A 16698-nucleotide genomic window follows, 5' to 3' on the forward strand; every position below is an offset into this window, starting at 1 on the left:
ACCTCTCACTTCCTAATGGTGAGAATCTTAATAGAAGTTTCTCACGGGGTCTAAAAAAAAAAAAAGTCAGCAAAGCACAGCATTAAAGTGATAAATTGTATATGTCAGAGAGGGGTGAAAAACCCCACTTCCTGGACAAAGAGACACCATGTCCTTGAGAATATTGCATAATTTCAGAAATCTTCCAAGAATGTTTCTTCATCTATGACTTAGCTCTTACTTTTTCCTTCTTTTTCTTTCTCTGCATTACATGCTTGTTTAATAGCATTACAAACAGCTGGAGAGCTGGTACAGGGATCTCTCTCTGATGTCGAACAGCAACAGATATCACAGGCAATCAATCAAGTAATAGGTTTTGGACAAAGAGATTCATAATAAAACTACATATGAAAAATTGGCATTCTCTAGAAAAACACTGAGGTAACAGAAACTTAAAAGCCAAATTTTGGAGTTTTTAGAATTTTTTTGAGCCACTGAACTTGGTCAATAATTCCATCAATCATATGCTGTGCCTTTTAAATCCAAAACTCAGAGGAAGGAAACATCCATTTTGTGCTCAGTTTAATACTCAGGCTGAGCCATGCTCTCAAACTTCCTCTTCTGAATTTCAATCTGAAAAGTAAACATCCAAATGAAAAAGTGACTAGCAATCTACCCAAGAATAAAATACCTCTTAAGAGAGGGCACCCTCAGAGTGGCTTCCCTAAGATGTACTACTCAATGTTTAAGTTAAAGTTCATCCTCTGCACTTAATGAATTATCTTGGTCATAATCTTTAACAGAATTAACCCAAAACATGTCAAAAATATCTAAGAGAGTATTAAACTAATAGTTCTAATGTTTTTTTGCACATCTCAGAAACTGAAATCGCTTTTCTTTGGAAGTTGATTCAGTCTGGTAGAGGAACACATGGATAAATTTCAGACATGAATCAACAGTAAAATAAGGAAGAATTAATAATTGTAAAAGACAGCTTGGTTTGTCAACTCAAAAATCCACTCACAGAAGCCTTGTAACACATGGGACAAGGGGATAAGCTGTCAACTCCGATGCCATTTGGGTCACTGTCATTATGTGGAGCTGAGAGTTCAGCATCAGAACATGCCTTTTGAACACCACAGTGTCACAAATGTCAAACTAATGAAACCATTTAAGTCAGCGAGTGATGCAGGGAGCCAGCCTCCTTTGCAGAAATGAACATTAACCAGTAAACACCATCAATGAATCATCTGGTGTTTTCTTCAAAATATCCTCTTCCACTCCATGTATCCTTTTTTTATTAGTTTTTTTTTTTTTCTCTGTAGCCACTTTCTTTTTCTCCTACAGCTGTAATAAAAACTCCTAGCTGCCTTAGCACAAATGAGTCAGGGTTCTTGGTAAGTGAATCTTGGTAAGAGCAAGAAATTTACTTCTCTATGTGATCATTAATAGAACACAGACTCAAACCAAACCAAAACCACAGAACAAAATACAACCACCTTCTGAACACAAGTAATTAATTTTGATCTGAATAATCTCTTATATCTAAAAAACAATAAGAGTTTTTTTATCTCAGTCATTCATGTTCTGATGAAATAATCATGAAAACCTAATTTCAAGTGATTAAAAGATACAGAATTACTTTTGCACTGCTGGAAACACGAAGAAAGATTTACTTTATTATTAGCTGCAGCTTTGTTTATTAGGTACCTACAGTTATTCATGAAATCAGAAGAAAAAGCAACTTGCATAACCAAATTTTTTAATTTATGATTTTTTTTAGAATTTGTTTAAAATAAAATTTTCATGGTGGATGTATACATCATAATTTCTGAAGTTCCATTCCTTGTTGGCTCCTAAAAACTTAGGAGAAAGTGTAAAAGCTGAGGTATAAAAACTACATAGCAGAGGAAGAAACACTAACAAATGTGCTAAAAGATAAACTTTCCTACTTGGAGGGCAAGGGTAAATATTTATTCTTAAATTATTAGACCATTATATCAAGCTGAAAATTTATCCCTTATGGCTTCATATCTTTTGAAGGTGGCTATAAACCTATTAGCAGTAATGAAGCACAAGCTAAATGATTGATTTTGTCAGTCACTGGGACCTTGTTTTATGTAACATGGATTGAGGGTCATCTGTAAGCTTCATTAATCATATATAACCCATTCATTCACGAGGAAAAATGATGAATTACTGTCTGTGGAATCCTAACATTAGCCTCAGTAATTCCATGGAAGAGCAGGATATATTGTAAGCATTTTTTCCCCCTATAAACATGTTGGAGACTGTAATCTGTAATCCTGAATGACATTTTAATCCATGTAAGCAGATATTTATTTCCCATGGAGCCACACTGATTTTAGTGGCTGATTCCTGCTTGTGTCTAATTACAATATAGTTTTCCTACTGTTCCTATGATGATAAAATTCTGTATACATCAGAAAAAGGGATTAGGGACTTCATTTCACCCAACCTCAGCCGACTAAAACTGGACCAATAAACAAACCACAAAAAGTGAAGGGAAGGTACTTTGGATTATTATCTGTAGGCAACTAAACTGCTATAGAAGTCATGTTATATAAAATGGATTGAATGCAATCTTAAAAAGAATTAGTTCAGGTTCCAACAAAACTTCTTTTGCGAAGTTTTTGGGAAGTATTCCAGAATTGTTCTTCACTCATGGCTAGGGACTGCATATCAATGTTGCAACTGTTTATTTCTACACCAGCATTGTCTAGTATTGTAAAACTCTCCCCTCTCCTCAAGCATTTACCCACAGTATATTTATAACAGCAATTATAGCCCCCCAACATTTTCCTAGGCAAAACAAAAATCTAAATCTTTTAATCTGTTCTCATGAAATTGGATCTTTTTCCCTTGATTATCCTCAGGATAATCTTCAACACTGGTGACAAGAAACTTTTGCAATTTCTAGAGGAGGTCTCACAAGAGGCAAATGAATCTCCATTTGTTCCCTAAAGTACGATAGGTGGCAAGTCATTTGCTGCTTGTCTCTTGTCTTAAAAACAATAGGTACTTGAAAATAATTATGCTGGTGATGTCCTGAAACAAACACCTTGCAGTGCTGAGTTGTCTTGTCATCCCTGTACTTTATGTCTTTCTGCTTCACTGCCTTTAATTTTTTTCTTGATGCTTTATTTTCCTACCTAAGATTGTTGCTATTTTGTTAAAGATTTTTGTGTGTGTTTTGTACAATGATGAGCACAAAATGGTTATGGCTACTCAGCCCTAGAGTGATAGTTATGGTAATAGTAACAGCAATCTCGACATATGCAAGTTCATTCTCTCAAGATATGCTAGAACATTATCAACTTTTTTTCTTCATCTAATGGCACTGTGGAGTTAGCACCAGTAATGGCTGTGAGTCATTACAATTACAAGCTCTCTGTGGTACTTAACACACACTTTTAAGGACATTTCATTTTACATACATCCCTAGATAACTAATGTAGTCCAGTCTATGTCTGCAAAAATATCTGCATTCTGAAAGACAAGCACTTCCTTTTTTACTGAATTAAAAATCAATGTGATTTCACTGGCATGTACTGTAGGGTCATTTCTCGATGAAAACAAACCCAGTCTCACTGCAAAGGCTGGAAAAGAGATTTCTCTTTGCTTTTCTGAAATATACACACATGCTGAGACCATTTGTTTCCCCATGTAAGTAAAAGGGAGCCCTGTATCCAGACCTACACGCGTAAGTATTAGCTTTATCTTATCACCACAACCATTTTTAGATTGATGGTCAAAGGCATTGCCTCCAGTGATAGCTCATGCAGTAGAATGCACACTATATTGCCAACTGACATTTAACAGCACCTAATATGCATTCAGCCACTACTGGAAAATTTTTATGTAACACTTGCTAGATTTTGCTTTAATGTACCAATTGCAGAAGAGATATGCAGTGTTCTGAACAGTAATCTCCACAGCAGTTACATTCACTTTGGAGAGAAAATGCTGACATCTGCTTACGTTTCTTGAGCAGAAGAAGTGATGGTAGCTAAGATAGCAGCTGAACCTACAATGCTGTGAGTGTGTGTGTGTTAGAGTGTGTCAGAGTGTGTGTGTAAATGAATAACTGGCTGTTCACTTCTTTTTCTGAATGTGAGGTGCTCTAAACAAATATAGTCTTGCACACTGCAGCTGCTTGAGTACACATCATTGCTTCTCAGTTTAGTCTTGTTTTCAATACTAAATCTGATTTCCTTCCTCTCCCCCACCCACCCATTCACATTCCTTTCTACTTCAGTTCTGGAATGTGTGGTCTGTGGCCAGCTGACAACTCTTTTTTTTTAAATAAATTAGAGTATATTTAAACAAGACATTTTAAAGATCTATGGGTCATGAGCAGGGAGAGCTGCTGGAATGAAGAGAAAGTAGTTTGAATGCTTGAATGATTTCTCTTTCCCATCCTGCTTTTCCCACCTGTGTCTTTGTTACAAAACTGACTGTTACTGACATTTCCAAGGGCTTCAACAACTTCTATAGGGCCTCCAATGTCTGTCAGGAGATACCTGCACATCCTAGAAGTCAAACAGCTCCAATAATTTAATTCTAGTCTATATTAATTTTTCAGATACTTTACATCTGCATCTTCAAGTTTTGTCCTTTTACTGCTTAGCCAAAGCCATACCAAACTAATTTAGAAGTAGGTTTTATTTCTTGGAAAGTTGTGGGGTTTGTCATGGAGAAGCAGGATTGACAAACTGTTCTACAGCACAGAAGGAAGTTGTGCTACAGCACAGAAGGAAGTCGTGCTCCAGGCAGACGTTGTCAATAAGGAAGGTGGGATTTTCATTGGAGTGTTATGCAAACGCTGGATCAAAATTAAGTAATGTGTTGCAGTTTTGGCAGTACAGGACAAGCTGTAGTTTGTACAACCACTCTTGCAATCGATTGCCAAGCATAGAATAAAGTATCACTGCCTGCTTCTGAAATTACTTGATAAACTTTAAAATAAGTTTGGCTGAGCTGGCAGACAACATATAAAATATTAGTTTTCAGAATGCTAAAGGAGAATAGGTTAAGTAGTTGCTATCTCTACAGGTGGTTGACACTGGATAGGTAGAAGTAAAACTGTGAATATTCTACACCAATATAGCAATGTGTTTAAAAAGAAAACAAACCACCATCAAAACAAATCAACTCCCCTGCTCCATCTACTAGCCTCAATCTCACAACTCCTGTAGAAAGAACCATTGACAAATATCCATCTGGCCTACGTCAACTGTTCCAGAAACTTTTTTACCTGGGTGTCACAAAAAATCCTTAACTTTCCAAAATTGTTACCAGAAGCCTTGATCCTGCTGCTGCTGAGATCAATAAGAACTTTATATGAAAATTGAAAGAAGGATTAGCATTAAAATCATGAAGTATGTAATAGAATTAACTATTTTATGTATTTTTCCTAGTAGATTACAAAGTGACTAATAGGAATTTGATCTCTAAAAGAACTGAGTAATAGATACAGAAGGCTCTGTGGCAAGGTTTCCTAGCAAGCCTGGGATATATTGCTGCTCTTTCAAGTCCTGTTGAAGTCCTTTAATACATTTATCTATAAAACATCTGAATGTGTATCCCCCAAAGTAATTTCTACAAAGAATTAACAAAGCAAAGCAATTTTATTTTTCATCCTTCATTTATTTAATTCCCTTAAGCTATTTTGGGAAGGGTTTGGTGTAGAAGTTCACATGTCTAAATTGACTAGTTGTTTCTTGGTGTTTTCATCATAACATCTTAAATATATGATACCATCAGTAATATCATATAGAATAACATAATATATAATAATAATATTATATACAATAATATATCATTGCCTCTGAGAAGCTAGTGAATTTACAGAGTGTTATAATTCCTAGGTTTATGATGTTTTTATGTGTTAGTGTTAGTAGTCTGGCCTAGAGAATGGACAGAGGTGTGATACAATAACATATACATCCTCTGACTGATATGGAAAGTTAGGGGACAGGCTGGAGAAAACAGCTTAGTTTGACCATTTTGGATTTCCCAGTGATTCTACAACTGCATAAACTCCAGTCCTAAATTTCTTTTGGAGTAAGATTTATTTTCTTACACTAACAGTTAACTACTTTCAGCTGATACCACAAAGCTTTCTCTTTTCATATAATTTTCATATCCTGCACAAATTCAAGGAAACCTAGTGCTAGTAGATATAATAGTGAAGTGTAATGTGAACTGAAATTACAATGGATAGATTTTGGTCTTGCTGGTTTTCAAATAATCTTGATTTGAGTTTCTTTAAAAGGTTGGTCTATTAAAAGTGAAAGAAAAGGTGGAAATTTGGTGGGAAAAGGTGGAAATTTGGTGGTTGCTCTATTAAAAGAGAAAGAAAAGGTGGAAATAACTCTTTTTTAATGTAACATAATCTAAAAAGATCTCTGAGTAGCTACTGGGCTTATGAAGCTATTTACCATCAGAGTAAAACAAGGGCAAGTTGTCTAATGTTGTTTGCATTAGTAAATAAATGGGTTTGGGACAGCAAGAATCATTCTTATCCTACCTGTCATAGCACTGATGAAGTCTCTGGATACTAGTATGGGAAACCATGTGTGTCATGGTTACAGTGCATTCGTGATTTATATGTTTAAATATTCACTAATCCTATTTTATTATAAACACCCTCTGAATTATAAATATTTTCTTTCTTCAGACCAAGTTAGACACTCAGAAATCATTCATTTCAGTGAGAAGGAGCAAATGAGTAAAAAGATGAGTAAAGGACAAGCTTTTCTTGCTGATATACTTCCAGACTTTAAGTCCTTGTTGTAAGTGGAATGACAAGGAGCATTTATTTTAATTCCCATTGAGGGCCCTGTGAGCACTGACTTCCATTTGCTTCTCTGGCTTCCATAATGTAGGGGTTTTTTTCTTCCCCTCTCTAAAAGAAATTTCTGGTAACCAGCAGAACACCAGGCTGCCTTGGGACATTACAGAGATAGGGACTTCACACAGTTGTTGCCTCAATCTTAAACGTGCTAGGGCTGTTTGGGCCTCTCTGAGCTGCTCCTGGGTAATCCTGTGAAGAAATTCTTACAAACAAGAGCATCAGATGTCTCCAGCTTGCATAATCAGCCTGCAAAATTTTCACAATTGACAGCAAAGCCTCCACTATGCAGTTGTAAGCATGTGTTTCGTATATACCTGTTGTACACAAGACCACTATTTTAAAATAACATAAACCCAAATTTGTTAAAATCACGTGACTGAAGGTAAAATCTGACTGTTCAGGTTATGTAATTTAAAGGGGAAAATGCCTTTATTTTTCTATGGACCCTGTCTATCAAGTGATCACAGAAAACATAAAAGGGAGAAGAAAGGCCTAATTACTATCCGTGATGGTTTTAGTCTCACTTTTGTAACGACTTCAAGAACACTGAGGAAGAACATGCAAGTTTTAAAACTTACTCCTTCCACTTCACTTCCCTTACTTTTTAACTGAGTGCCCGATTAATTTTAAATTTTACTCTTTAATCCGTTCTTAAGTGGTGTGGGGAAATACACCTATGAACTTCTGTAGAAGTTTATTAAATTCTAAAAGTCTCTTGGAAGACTTAAGGAAAATCCTTGCATATGCTGGATGTTGTGTTTTATGTTGGGGAATAGGCTGTAACAAGCTAGGAGGACAACCTTGTGCTGTTTTAAGCTCTGTATTTCAGTGCAACTCTGCTGAAGCACAGGGTGCCCAACAAAGACCTTTGCCAGCCCAGGCCCTGCCTCTCTTTGAAGGCATTTCTCAGGCTATTGGTATATCAGCAAAATCATCACTGTCTTGATTTTCAGTACTTCAGTAAGAATGCCCATTGTACAAGAGGAGGAATCATACATTGAAGTTGTCCCCTTTAAAAGTGATAGTTTCTTTTTGGGTTTTTTTAGAATGAAAATAAACCCAAGAAAATTGGCTTCAAAACACATTCCTAATGCTTAAACCATTTTCTGGAATATACAACTACTTGGGCTGAGGGGGAAATGGACATGAGATGAAGAGATTATTAAAAAATGTATGATTTTTTAAGGTCAGCTGTTATTGTAGCAGAACTTAGCCATACAACCATCTAAAATTTTTATCAGCTGTGACAATATTTGAACTTATTCATGATCAGTATTCACAGCCAACCATTAATTTACTTAGGCATCCAATAATTATAAATGTCAAACAAACCTGTTTTTTATCTAGCATGGCCTGATAAGGAAGTACTGTTTACTTACTCCATTCAAAGAAGTTTGGATCACTTGACTTATTTTAGATCACATTTTACTGTAGCAGATTGAAGGCCTGGACAGGACAATCAACCCGTTGGGTGAAATTTGGTCCCAATATTGATGGCAGTAACATGCCTTTGAAGTTCTGTTTGAAAAGGGAAAGGTTAGACCTTTACAGAGGACCAGCTGGAGAGTGCAGAAAAACTGCCATTTTGTGACTCAGTCGAGCACGTCTAGCTGAGGTGAGTTTATCTGACACCCCTGCAGTGGCAATGTACTTGTTTCTGAAACAGAGACTATGAGAACGCTGCTCTCCTGGCTGATCTGTTCCTCTGTAATGACTTTTTCAAACGTTCTATGAAGTTTTCAGATCAGGCCTCAGTGAAGCAATGTTTTCTTAATTTATTTTTTTCTGGCACCTGACTTCCTGCAAATGATAATACTGATTTTTTTATAGTTTGTGTTGTGTATTGTGGTATTTCAAGGGGAGGGTTTGTTTGTGGTTTGCTGTTAGTTTTGTGTAGGGGAGTTGTATTAATTAATTAATTAATTTATTTATTTATTTATTTTTGTTTTGTTTAAGAATACTGCACATTTCCACAACTCTTCACAAGACTTGTTTTTCCATGTGTATGGATGGAATTCACCAACATCCATGGGCATTTATAATGTGGTACCCTTTGGAATGACATCATGAAAGGGTTTCTGAAAACCATCTGATACCAGGTGCACAGCCTATGCTGAAGAAACAGGCAAGTGGGTGACCCTTCTAAGGAGCCTAAATACAGCTGTGCATCTTCAGAAAAAGGTAGCTAAGAGTTTTTTTCCTGTAGGAATAGAAAACATTGACTACCACTATTATTTTGTTTTACTTAAAGTGAGGGATTAGATCAATTTGGCAGCCAGGCTAAGGATTTTCTGTGTGTTGTGGTAACAACTTAAAAAATTCGGGCAGTAAAATATCATTAAAATTGGGATTAATCAGGATTAACACACATTGGGGGGTGGGGAATGCATTATTAAGTCTCCTTGTCACCTTCACAGATTTCAGGGCTTTGTTTCACATGAAAATAAATACCTCATGGATTCCTGTAAGTTTCAATAAATACATTATTATTGATCCAATATAGATATCCTTTTTACAAAAACAACATTGAAAATAAGTTTATATTTACCAAAGCAGTACATCCTTGTGTTATTTTGGGTTTGTTTTTAATTTGCTTGTCCCCTGACCCTCTTGCTTATTTCCTCTGGCAATAGCTATTCCTAGACTATAAATGTGCTTCGAACACAGAGGAATTTTGCTGTTAACTATGATTTCAGAAGTGTAAATCTATGATAATAAATAGCCTAAAGTCAAGAAAGAAAAGATGTTGAGATTTTTTTCTCATGGCCAGTAGTAATAGCAGTTTGATATAATATATACAAACTAGAGGAATTTTTTTTGGTAAATATTCTTTTTTGATTTTCCTGTTTCCCAGTGACACAGTTGGAAGCAGGAAACTCTTTCTGAGTTTTGAGCTACAGTAGTCCAAAGGATATCCTTGTCTCTCTCCACCTCTATAAATAAAGTGGGAGAACTTTTACCCTGCCTTTAAAAAGCAGTATGTGTAACCTTTAGGCTGTTTACAGGGAGAGTCAGAGCTGTTCATAACTAATTGATTTACTTGCAACTAATGAGAGTTGAAGTATTAAACATCCAATGTTATTTTCTGAGGCTGCTGACAAATATTAGGTCCCTCCCCAAACACATAGAGTCTGGGCATCTAATTATTAACTTCATTTAAATAATTCTAAATGCAGTGGAAGCATCACAAGAATATCAGATTTTGATTTAAAAGAGAAATCTTATTTTATAGTTGAACAATTTTTGAGCCTCTTTTTTTCCTCTTTCACTTGATAAATTTTCCAGAATATATAATGTTTAATGTAACTCAATTTTTTTTTGGATAGAATGACCTGAAATAGCATTTGTTTACCTTGTTCAATAAAGCACAATGAAGTATCTTTATAATAGTCTAATTTTGGTTTAAGTTTTCAAGGTTTTTTTTTTTCTGGTGTGGGCTTTTCCCCCCACGCCCCTTTTAAAATTTTGTTTTGTTTCATTTGCTTTTGTTTTCCCGGAGGTTTACTTCTATAACATCTGCTTAATCTCTCAACCCAGTTTGCTACAAACTTGCACCAAAGTTACTGGAAATGTGTGGTTTCAAGGAGGAGCAGTATCAGCTTGTGTGTGACTGCTTGAATATCAGGCTCCTGATTCCTGCAGGAAAATGTTGGAATGGTCAGAACAGGGATCATAAGAACGAGAAGAAGGTGGAAAACTTACTGCAAAACCTCTAGAAGTTTAATCCATTTACTTTATTATCTTCAGGCTAAAGATATTTTTTTCCAATTGATAACAAATGCATTTGCAGTTATGAGCTAAGCAAATTCTCATGGAGACAAGATACAGATTATATAGAAATGGCGGTAATTAAGATGATTTTAGTAAAGACTGCAGTAGATTTCCACCACCAAAAATCCATATCAAATTCGGGTATTTTTCTGAATGGCTCTCTGTATTTTATTTCTATTTTGGACACCATTCAGGAAACTCTTAGAGTTTCTCTTATGCAGATGACCAGGTTGTCAGGATATCAGTGAAGTCCATGATTACTAATAAGTGAATACTTGTTATGGCTGATTATTAATTTTGGCAAGACTTAGTGGGTGAAAGCCTGGCTGTGCAAGTTCAGTGGAAATACTGTCGCTAATTTAAATTATACCATAACTTAGAAATATTTTATTTGCCTGGGTGATTTAAATACTCAGTAGTAATTCTGGGTTATGAATTGGGATTGTAAATTATGATGGTATGGCCAGGAGATAAAAGCAGAGCTTTACTCATCTGTGAACAGGGAATCAGGAGGCTGCATTGAGCCTTGCTGGTTTACCAGCTGTACGTGATCCAGACCATACATTCAGTGCATTTGGGACAGGGAGTGTGAGCCGTGGCATCAGCAGATGAAGACGCCTGATATTTGCAGTTTCTCTGGAAATCAAAAGCTTTTCTGTTACCACATAGCAGCAGTTCCCAAGCACAGTGGAACTGAGGTTACCACAGGATGGAAATTTCTGCAGTCAGATTTTCCATCACTCTTCCCGTCGAGGTGTCACTGTAGCTTTTCAGTCAGCATGGACAGGTCTCTGGGTGCATCAGCACAGGGAAACTGCTGTGCCTGGAGGGAAGGAGGCTCATGCTGGTAATTTGGCCAAATAGCAGGAGGAACAGTGGCACCTGTTGAGATAGGATGGAGGAACACCCTTCTGGATCACAGACCTCTCATTTAGGCCGTGGACTTTGAGTTTCCTACCTGCAAGGAAGGTTGATTTCACTTCCGTCCTCAGGATACAGCTGGAGACAGTTAGAGGAGGCACCAGAAATTCCACTTGCAGCCTGTTGAATGAATGGACCTAATGCAGAGAGAAAAAAGATCAAAGAAATAAATTAATATATTCACAAGGAACTTGTGCTCACAGATCAGTAATCATCTTAACTAGACAAAAACTGGGCAAAGACAGAACATGTAATCGCTGTGTTTTTAACTGTTTCTCCCTGTTTTCTAACTGTTTCCCAAACACACCGGAACAATGCAAAAACTTCCATTCACTACTTCTTTGGACACCTCCACTGCCCCAGAGAGATGCATACACGCACTCATCATTATTTTTTTTCCAAGGGCTGAGAATATTTTTATGGTCTCTTTGTCTAGGAAGAATAAGATTAATCTTTACAGAGAAGATACATTTTAGCAGCCTCTATTCATCAGAACTGTACTGATTCACCATCTGAGAGCCTGTTCCTAAATATTCCAGTTGTATGCCTGTTTTTCCTTCACCTGGTACTTTTAACTACTGAGATGTTTTACCTCATCATGACAATGAAAGGCAGGAGAAGGAAGAGTTGGGAACCCTCACAGGAATGGAGGATGAGGGTTAGTTACATCGTTTGTCATTTTTAAAGTTTTTTTTCCTTTCCTCAAAAGATGAGAGAGTTCTTTGGTGTCATTTGTTTTTAGTTTCTGAGCATGTTATGTTATGTGATGTTGCTCCTATCCTGCCTGGCAAATACTGCAATCAGCTCTGTTTGGGGTCCCTTGTGCCAGGCACACCTACTAAGAATGGTTTAGCCTAAGGAGATTTAATTTCAAACAAAGACAACTGGAATAAAAGAAAACTGTGACACACAGTCTCTTTTCAAACTAGGAAACTGATTCAGCCAAATCAGTTCTTGAATCAGTTTCTCTCAAACACTGGTTGTTGCTGTTGACTGGGAAAGTAGAACAGTCCAGAAAGGAGGTATATCACGTATCATAAAAAGAACTTAACTTCTTCTGGTATGTACACCTAGAATTGCAGATAATATTGCAGGAGGGTGAGAAGCACCTTTAATTAGTCTGTTTCTATCCTTTTTCCCAGTATCTCACCTAAGAGATTTAGGCTCTGCAGCACTGTTAAAGTGATGGACTTCGTGCAGTAAAATCCATGGTGCCAAGAAGGTTCCCTGAACACAGCTTTGTACCCCCAAAATCGAAAAGGTTGATCTGTGCAATGGAGCACAGAAGCCAGCTGATCAGAAAGACTGGAAAAAGTTGTGGTTTAACTTTTCTCTGGTATTTTGCACCCCTTTGCACTAGGTCTGTGATGAAATGCAACCTGTGCAAAAAAAACCCCAAACCAAAACAAACAAAAACACAAATGGCAAAAAGCAAACAAACTCAAAAAGCCTAAAGTTGTTAAAGCAATTAATTTTCGATGCAGAAGGCTTTTCATATGCCTGTGGAAACAAAACCCTACCTTTCACTGACCAGCCCAGCTATTTGTTTACTTGGGAAACGAAGATGGCCTCTCGCATTGCAGCTCTGTTGCTGGGAAGAAAGAGCTAAGTTTGGCTTAGCTGAAGGCAGAAGAGCAGTTCAGTTCTCATCTCTGCACCCTCAGCTGAAGGCAGAGCCTGGGAATGGGGAGATTTATCTTAAAGAGGGCTGGGAGATCGCACTTGCTTTGTTTCCAGACTGTTGAATATATTACTATTCTGATAATATGTATACAACTTCCTTCTAGTCCTCTTTCTTGTTGGAGCAGGAGCAGCTATATCCCAAGTAAAAACAATGTTTCATCCTGTCAGATTTGGGTGGAAAGGGGAGGGGAGGATAAAACATGAAAACAATTAAAATGTTTATTTTTAATAGTGTCTGGCAGTAGTCAGAGGTTTTAAAACTATAAATAAACAAAGGTCATAGTTAACAATGAGAAACATATGCCATACACATGTTTTTTTAAATGTAGATAAAGAAAATAGATAATGAATAATAGTATGTAGATGGCTCTTCACCAGAGTCTCATCAAAACTGCCATTGCAACATAGAAAAATGTAAAATTCAGGTGTCTGTCCCTCGAGTTACCTCTGTTCTGATGGATTTAATGTAACCTTCCCCCTTTTATTGATTTAGGGCCAGGACTTGCTACGTGCCTGGAGAAGATGTGTACCTGGTGGGGCCAGGTCTTTTCACCAACCTGCAGCTGCTTTTCAAACAAGCGCAGGATCTAAAAAAACACTCACGTGCAGAAAGCGGGAAATGACGTTGGGGCACTAACAAATGTGAAGCTCTGGCCGAGAGGACAACCCTAAGTTTCTGGTATTTGGTGGAAGATGAGGGCAACTTGAGTACCAGCCCAGACCAGATGGCTAATCCAGCCATGGTGTGTGGTCAGCAGCCCTGCTCTGTTGCAGGATTGAGTGCAGGAATACGGCTCCAATTATCAGAGCTATTTATGTGCACTTGCTTTTGGCAGTCCTGCTTTGGAATGTTGCTTGTAAAAGGTTTCATACTTTTCTCTTAAGCTTCTTAAAGGGCCATTATGCATTCACAAAAATCTATATCCATCTGGCAAGGAATGTCTCCCAACTCAATTAACACCGCATACACACCATTCTGGAGTGTGATTCAGTATTCCAATTGTGTTTCCATATTAAGAGAGGAGGTTAGCAAAGACTGGGAAAAGAGTATGTATTACAAGAAAAGCATAAAAAATAATAGTTTTAAAAGGATTTTAAAAATAATTGTTTTCACAATAGGCTTTTTGGACATTGGCGTTTCTGAGTTTTAAGGAAACAGCAATATTCTCTGCTTTCAGGCCTGATACTGTAAGATCAGAAGTAGGTGGGGCCCTTTAAGATCACTGATATTTCCTGGAATCAATTCTGCCATGCTTAACAGCAATTAAGATTTGCAAATACATATACTTTTTATTTTGTGTTTCTGAAATTCTACTATTTTTAAATGTTTTCTTTATTGGCATCTGCTGCTGTTGCTGTATATGGTACTTTAGTTTTATAGCACTTCAATTTAACACTGAAGGTTTTTCTTTCTAAAAATACCAAGACAGATGACATAAAGGGGCATGATATCTTGGAAAACATGATGGCCACTAAGAAAGCATGGGAAGTATAAAAGCAAAGTCCAGAATTACTGGCAAATCTAAAGACATTAGAAACAGAGGGAAGAAGGCAGTTTCGAAAGCAATTCAGTTAGAGGAAGATATGAGCTCTCCAAAGGATTTTTAAGGAAACAACACATAACAGTGAATGACACAATTTCAAGTGGTTTGAAGTGGGAAATGAAATTAAAGTGGGAATAGGGAGACAGAAAATAATAGATGCAACTTTCTGCTTGTAAGGCAACAGGGACAGAAATTTGTTTTTACAGATAATAATCCTTCTACTGCAGTATTATTGATATTAGCAAAATGTTGCACAGCTGTTAGTGATAATTGAATTTGTTGGCTCTTCATGTTGGTATTTCTACCAATGAACCATCTATCTTGGCCACAATATATGACTTCACTTAAATCTTCTACAAAATTAGTTCAAGCCACAGTATAGTTTATTTTTTAAATCAGTGTTCATGTATGAAAAAACCTCTCATTCAGAGAGTTTTCCAAAACTCTCATTTGGAATTTTTTTTTCCCTGTCTTTTCAATTGGCCATTTAAATACAAGTTAGTAAGTAATTAGAATCACTAGCTATTCATGGAACCTTCTCTATTAGGCTACTGTTGGCATTCTGATTGGATTCCACATAAGTGAGTGATAGGGATGAAATGGTGCAGGCAATGAAACATTTGTCTATTTTAAGTATTTATTGTATAATGAGATTCTTATTTTAATCATTGTCTTTCAGATTATGTATTGCTATTTTCCTTTCTTTGCTACAAGGGAATAAACTCACAAGCAATGAAATATGGGTTAGGTTAATATGTCTTTTTAATTCACTGCACGAATGATAGCACATACCCTGTCAGCTCGCTGGAAATCCTTGCCATTAAGTTGATTAATAAGGGAAATAATAAAGCAATAACTACTTTTATTTTGCACCATTCATATATTGTCACAAGATGTAGAGTCATGCAGAAAAATACATTGATAAACTGGTTTTACCTTGTTGGAGCATCAGTGATTGCTGGGGGGCTGCAGCACCTGACTTATAAAGGAGAGAGCAGGGTTTGTTCTGCCTGGAGCGGAGGAGGCAAAGGGAGGTTCTTAATGCTGTCTTCAATTATCTCAGGGGTAGTTGAAGAGCAGATGGTAAAGATAAACTTTTTTTTCAGAGGTACACAGCAAAAGAAGAAGAGGGAATAGATTTAGTCTGCAACAAGGGAAATATATTCTAAGAGCAAAGGAAAAAACTGTCCTTTGTAGCAAGGATGGTCAAACTGAAGGGAAATCCTCTTCAGTGCACTGATTCAAAATGCCACTGGACATGCCCTGGGCAACCAAAACCAGTACTTTTGAAGCTGTTTTATTTGGAACTTGGATGAGGTGATGTCCAGAGCTTCTGTCAGATGGAAATCATCCTGGCATTATCTGACCACCTTACAACCCTAAACTCCATTAATGACTATTGTAAAGTGTATTTAAAGTCCATTAATGAAGTTACAGAATCATACAATCGTACAACAGTTAGGGTTGGAAGGGACTTCAAAGATGATTCAGTTCCAATCCCTCTGTCATGGGCACGAGTATGTGTTGCTTTTGCTGTTTATATCTGACCCTTGCCATCTTCTGACTTTAGAATGTCCACTTCCCATATTTGTCTCATCTGCAATGAAGAGAGTGGCTAATCTGACACCTATAGAAGCATAAAGAAGGGTATTAGGAGATCTTCATAATTCAGGAAGGTGTGGAAAAGACTCATTTGACCTTAATGCAGGGAGATGACAGAGAGAAAAAGTATTTTTCTATGATAGGAAAATAAAACTTGAAGTATCTCTCTACCTGAAAAAATTGTCTGTTTTCAGGGTGCTAAATTTTTCTTTCTCTCTCCCTTTTTCTCTGATGCAAGACATGCTGGTAAATCAGTCAGAATTCTCATGTGTCTTAGGAATGAAAAACACTAGAGAAACATTGGCATGTGTACATCAA

General features: G+C 36.8%; 1 long non-coding RNA gene across 1 annotated transcript in view; it reads left to right on the forward strand.

Annotated features, from left to right (window-relative positions):
- The window catches only part of LOC136293945 (uncharacterized), a 34591-nt gene extending 18976 nt beyond the window's left edge, over positions 1-15615 (forward strand). The window contains exons 5-6 of the long non-coding RNA XR_010722276.1: positions 8816-9040; positions 13728-15615. This is a non-coding gene — a long non-coding RNA (uncharacterized lncRNA). The remainder of the gene's footprint in view (positions 1-8815; positions 9041-13727) is intronic.
- The last annotated feature ends 1083 nt before the right edge of the window (positions 15616-16698 follow it).

The sequence above is a fragment of the Chamaea fasciata genome, unplaced genomic scaffold, assembly GCF_029207755.1.
Source record: "Chamaea fasciata isolate MVZ Bird 193981 ecotype frontalis unplaced genomic scaffold, bChaFas1.0.hap1 SCAF_9, whole genome shotgun sequence".
Classification (NCBI taxonomy): Eukaryota; Metazoa; Chordata; class Aves; order Passeriformes; family Sylviidae; genus Chamaea; species Chamaea fasciata.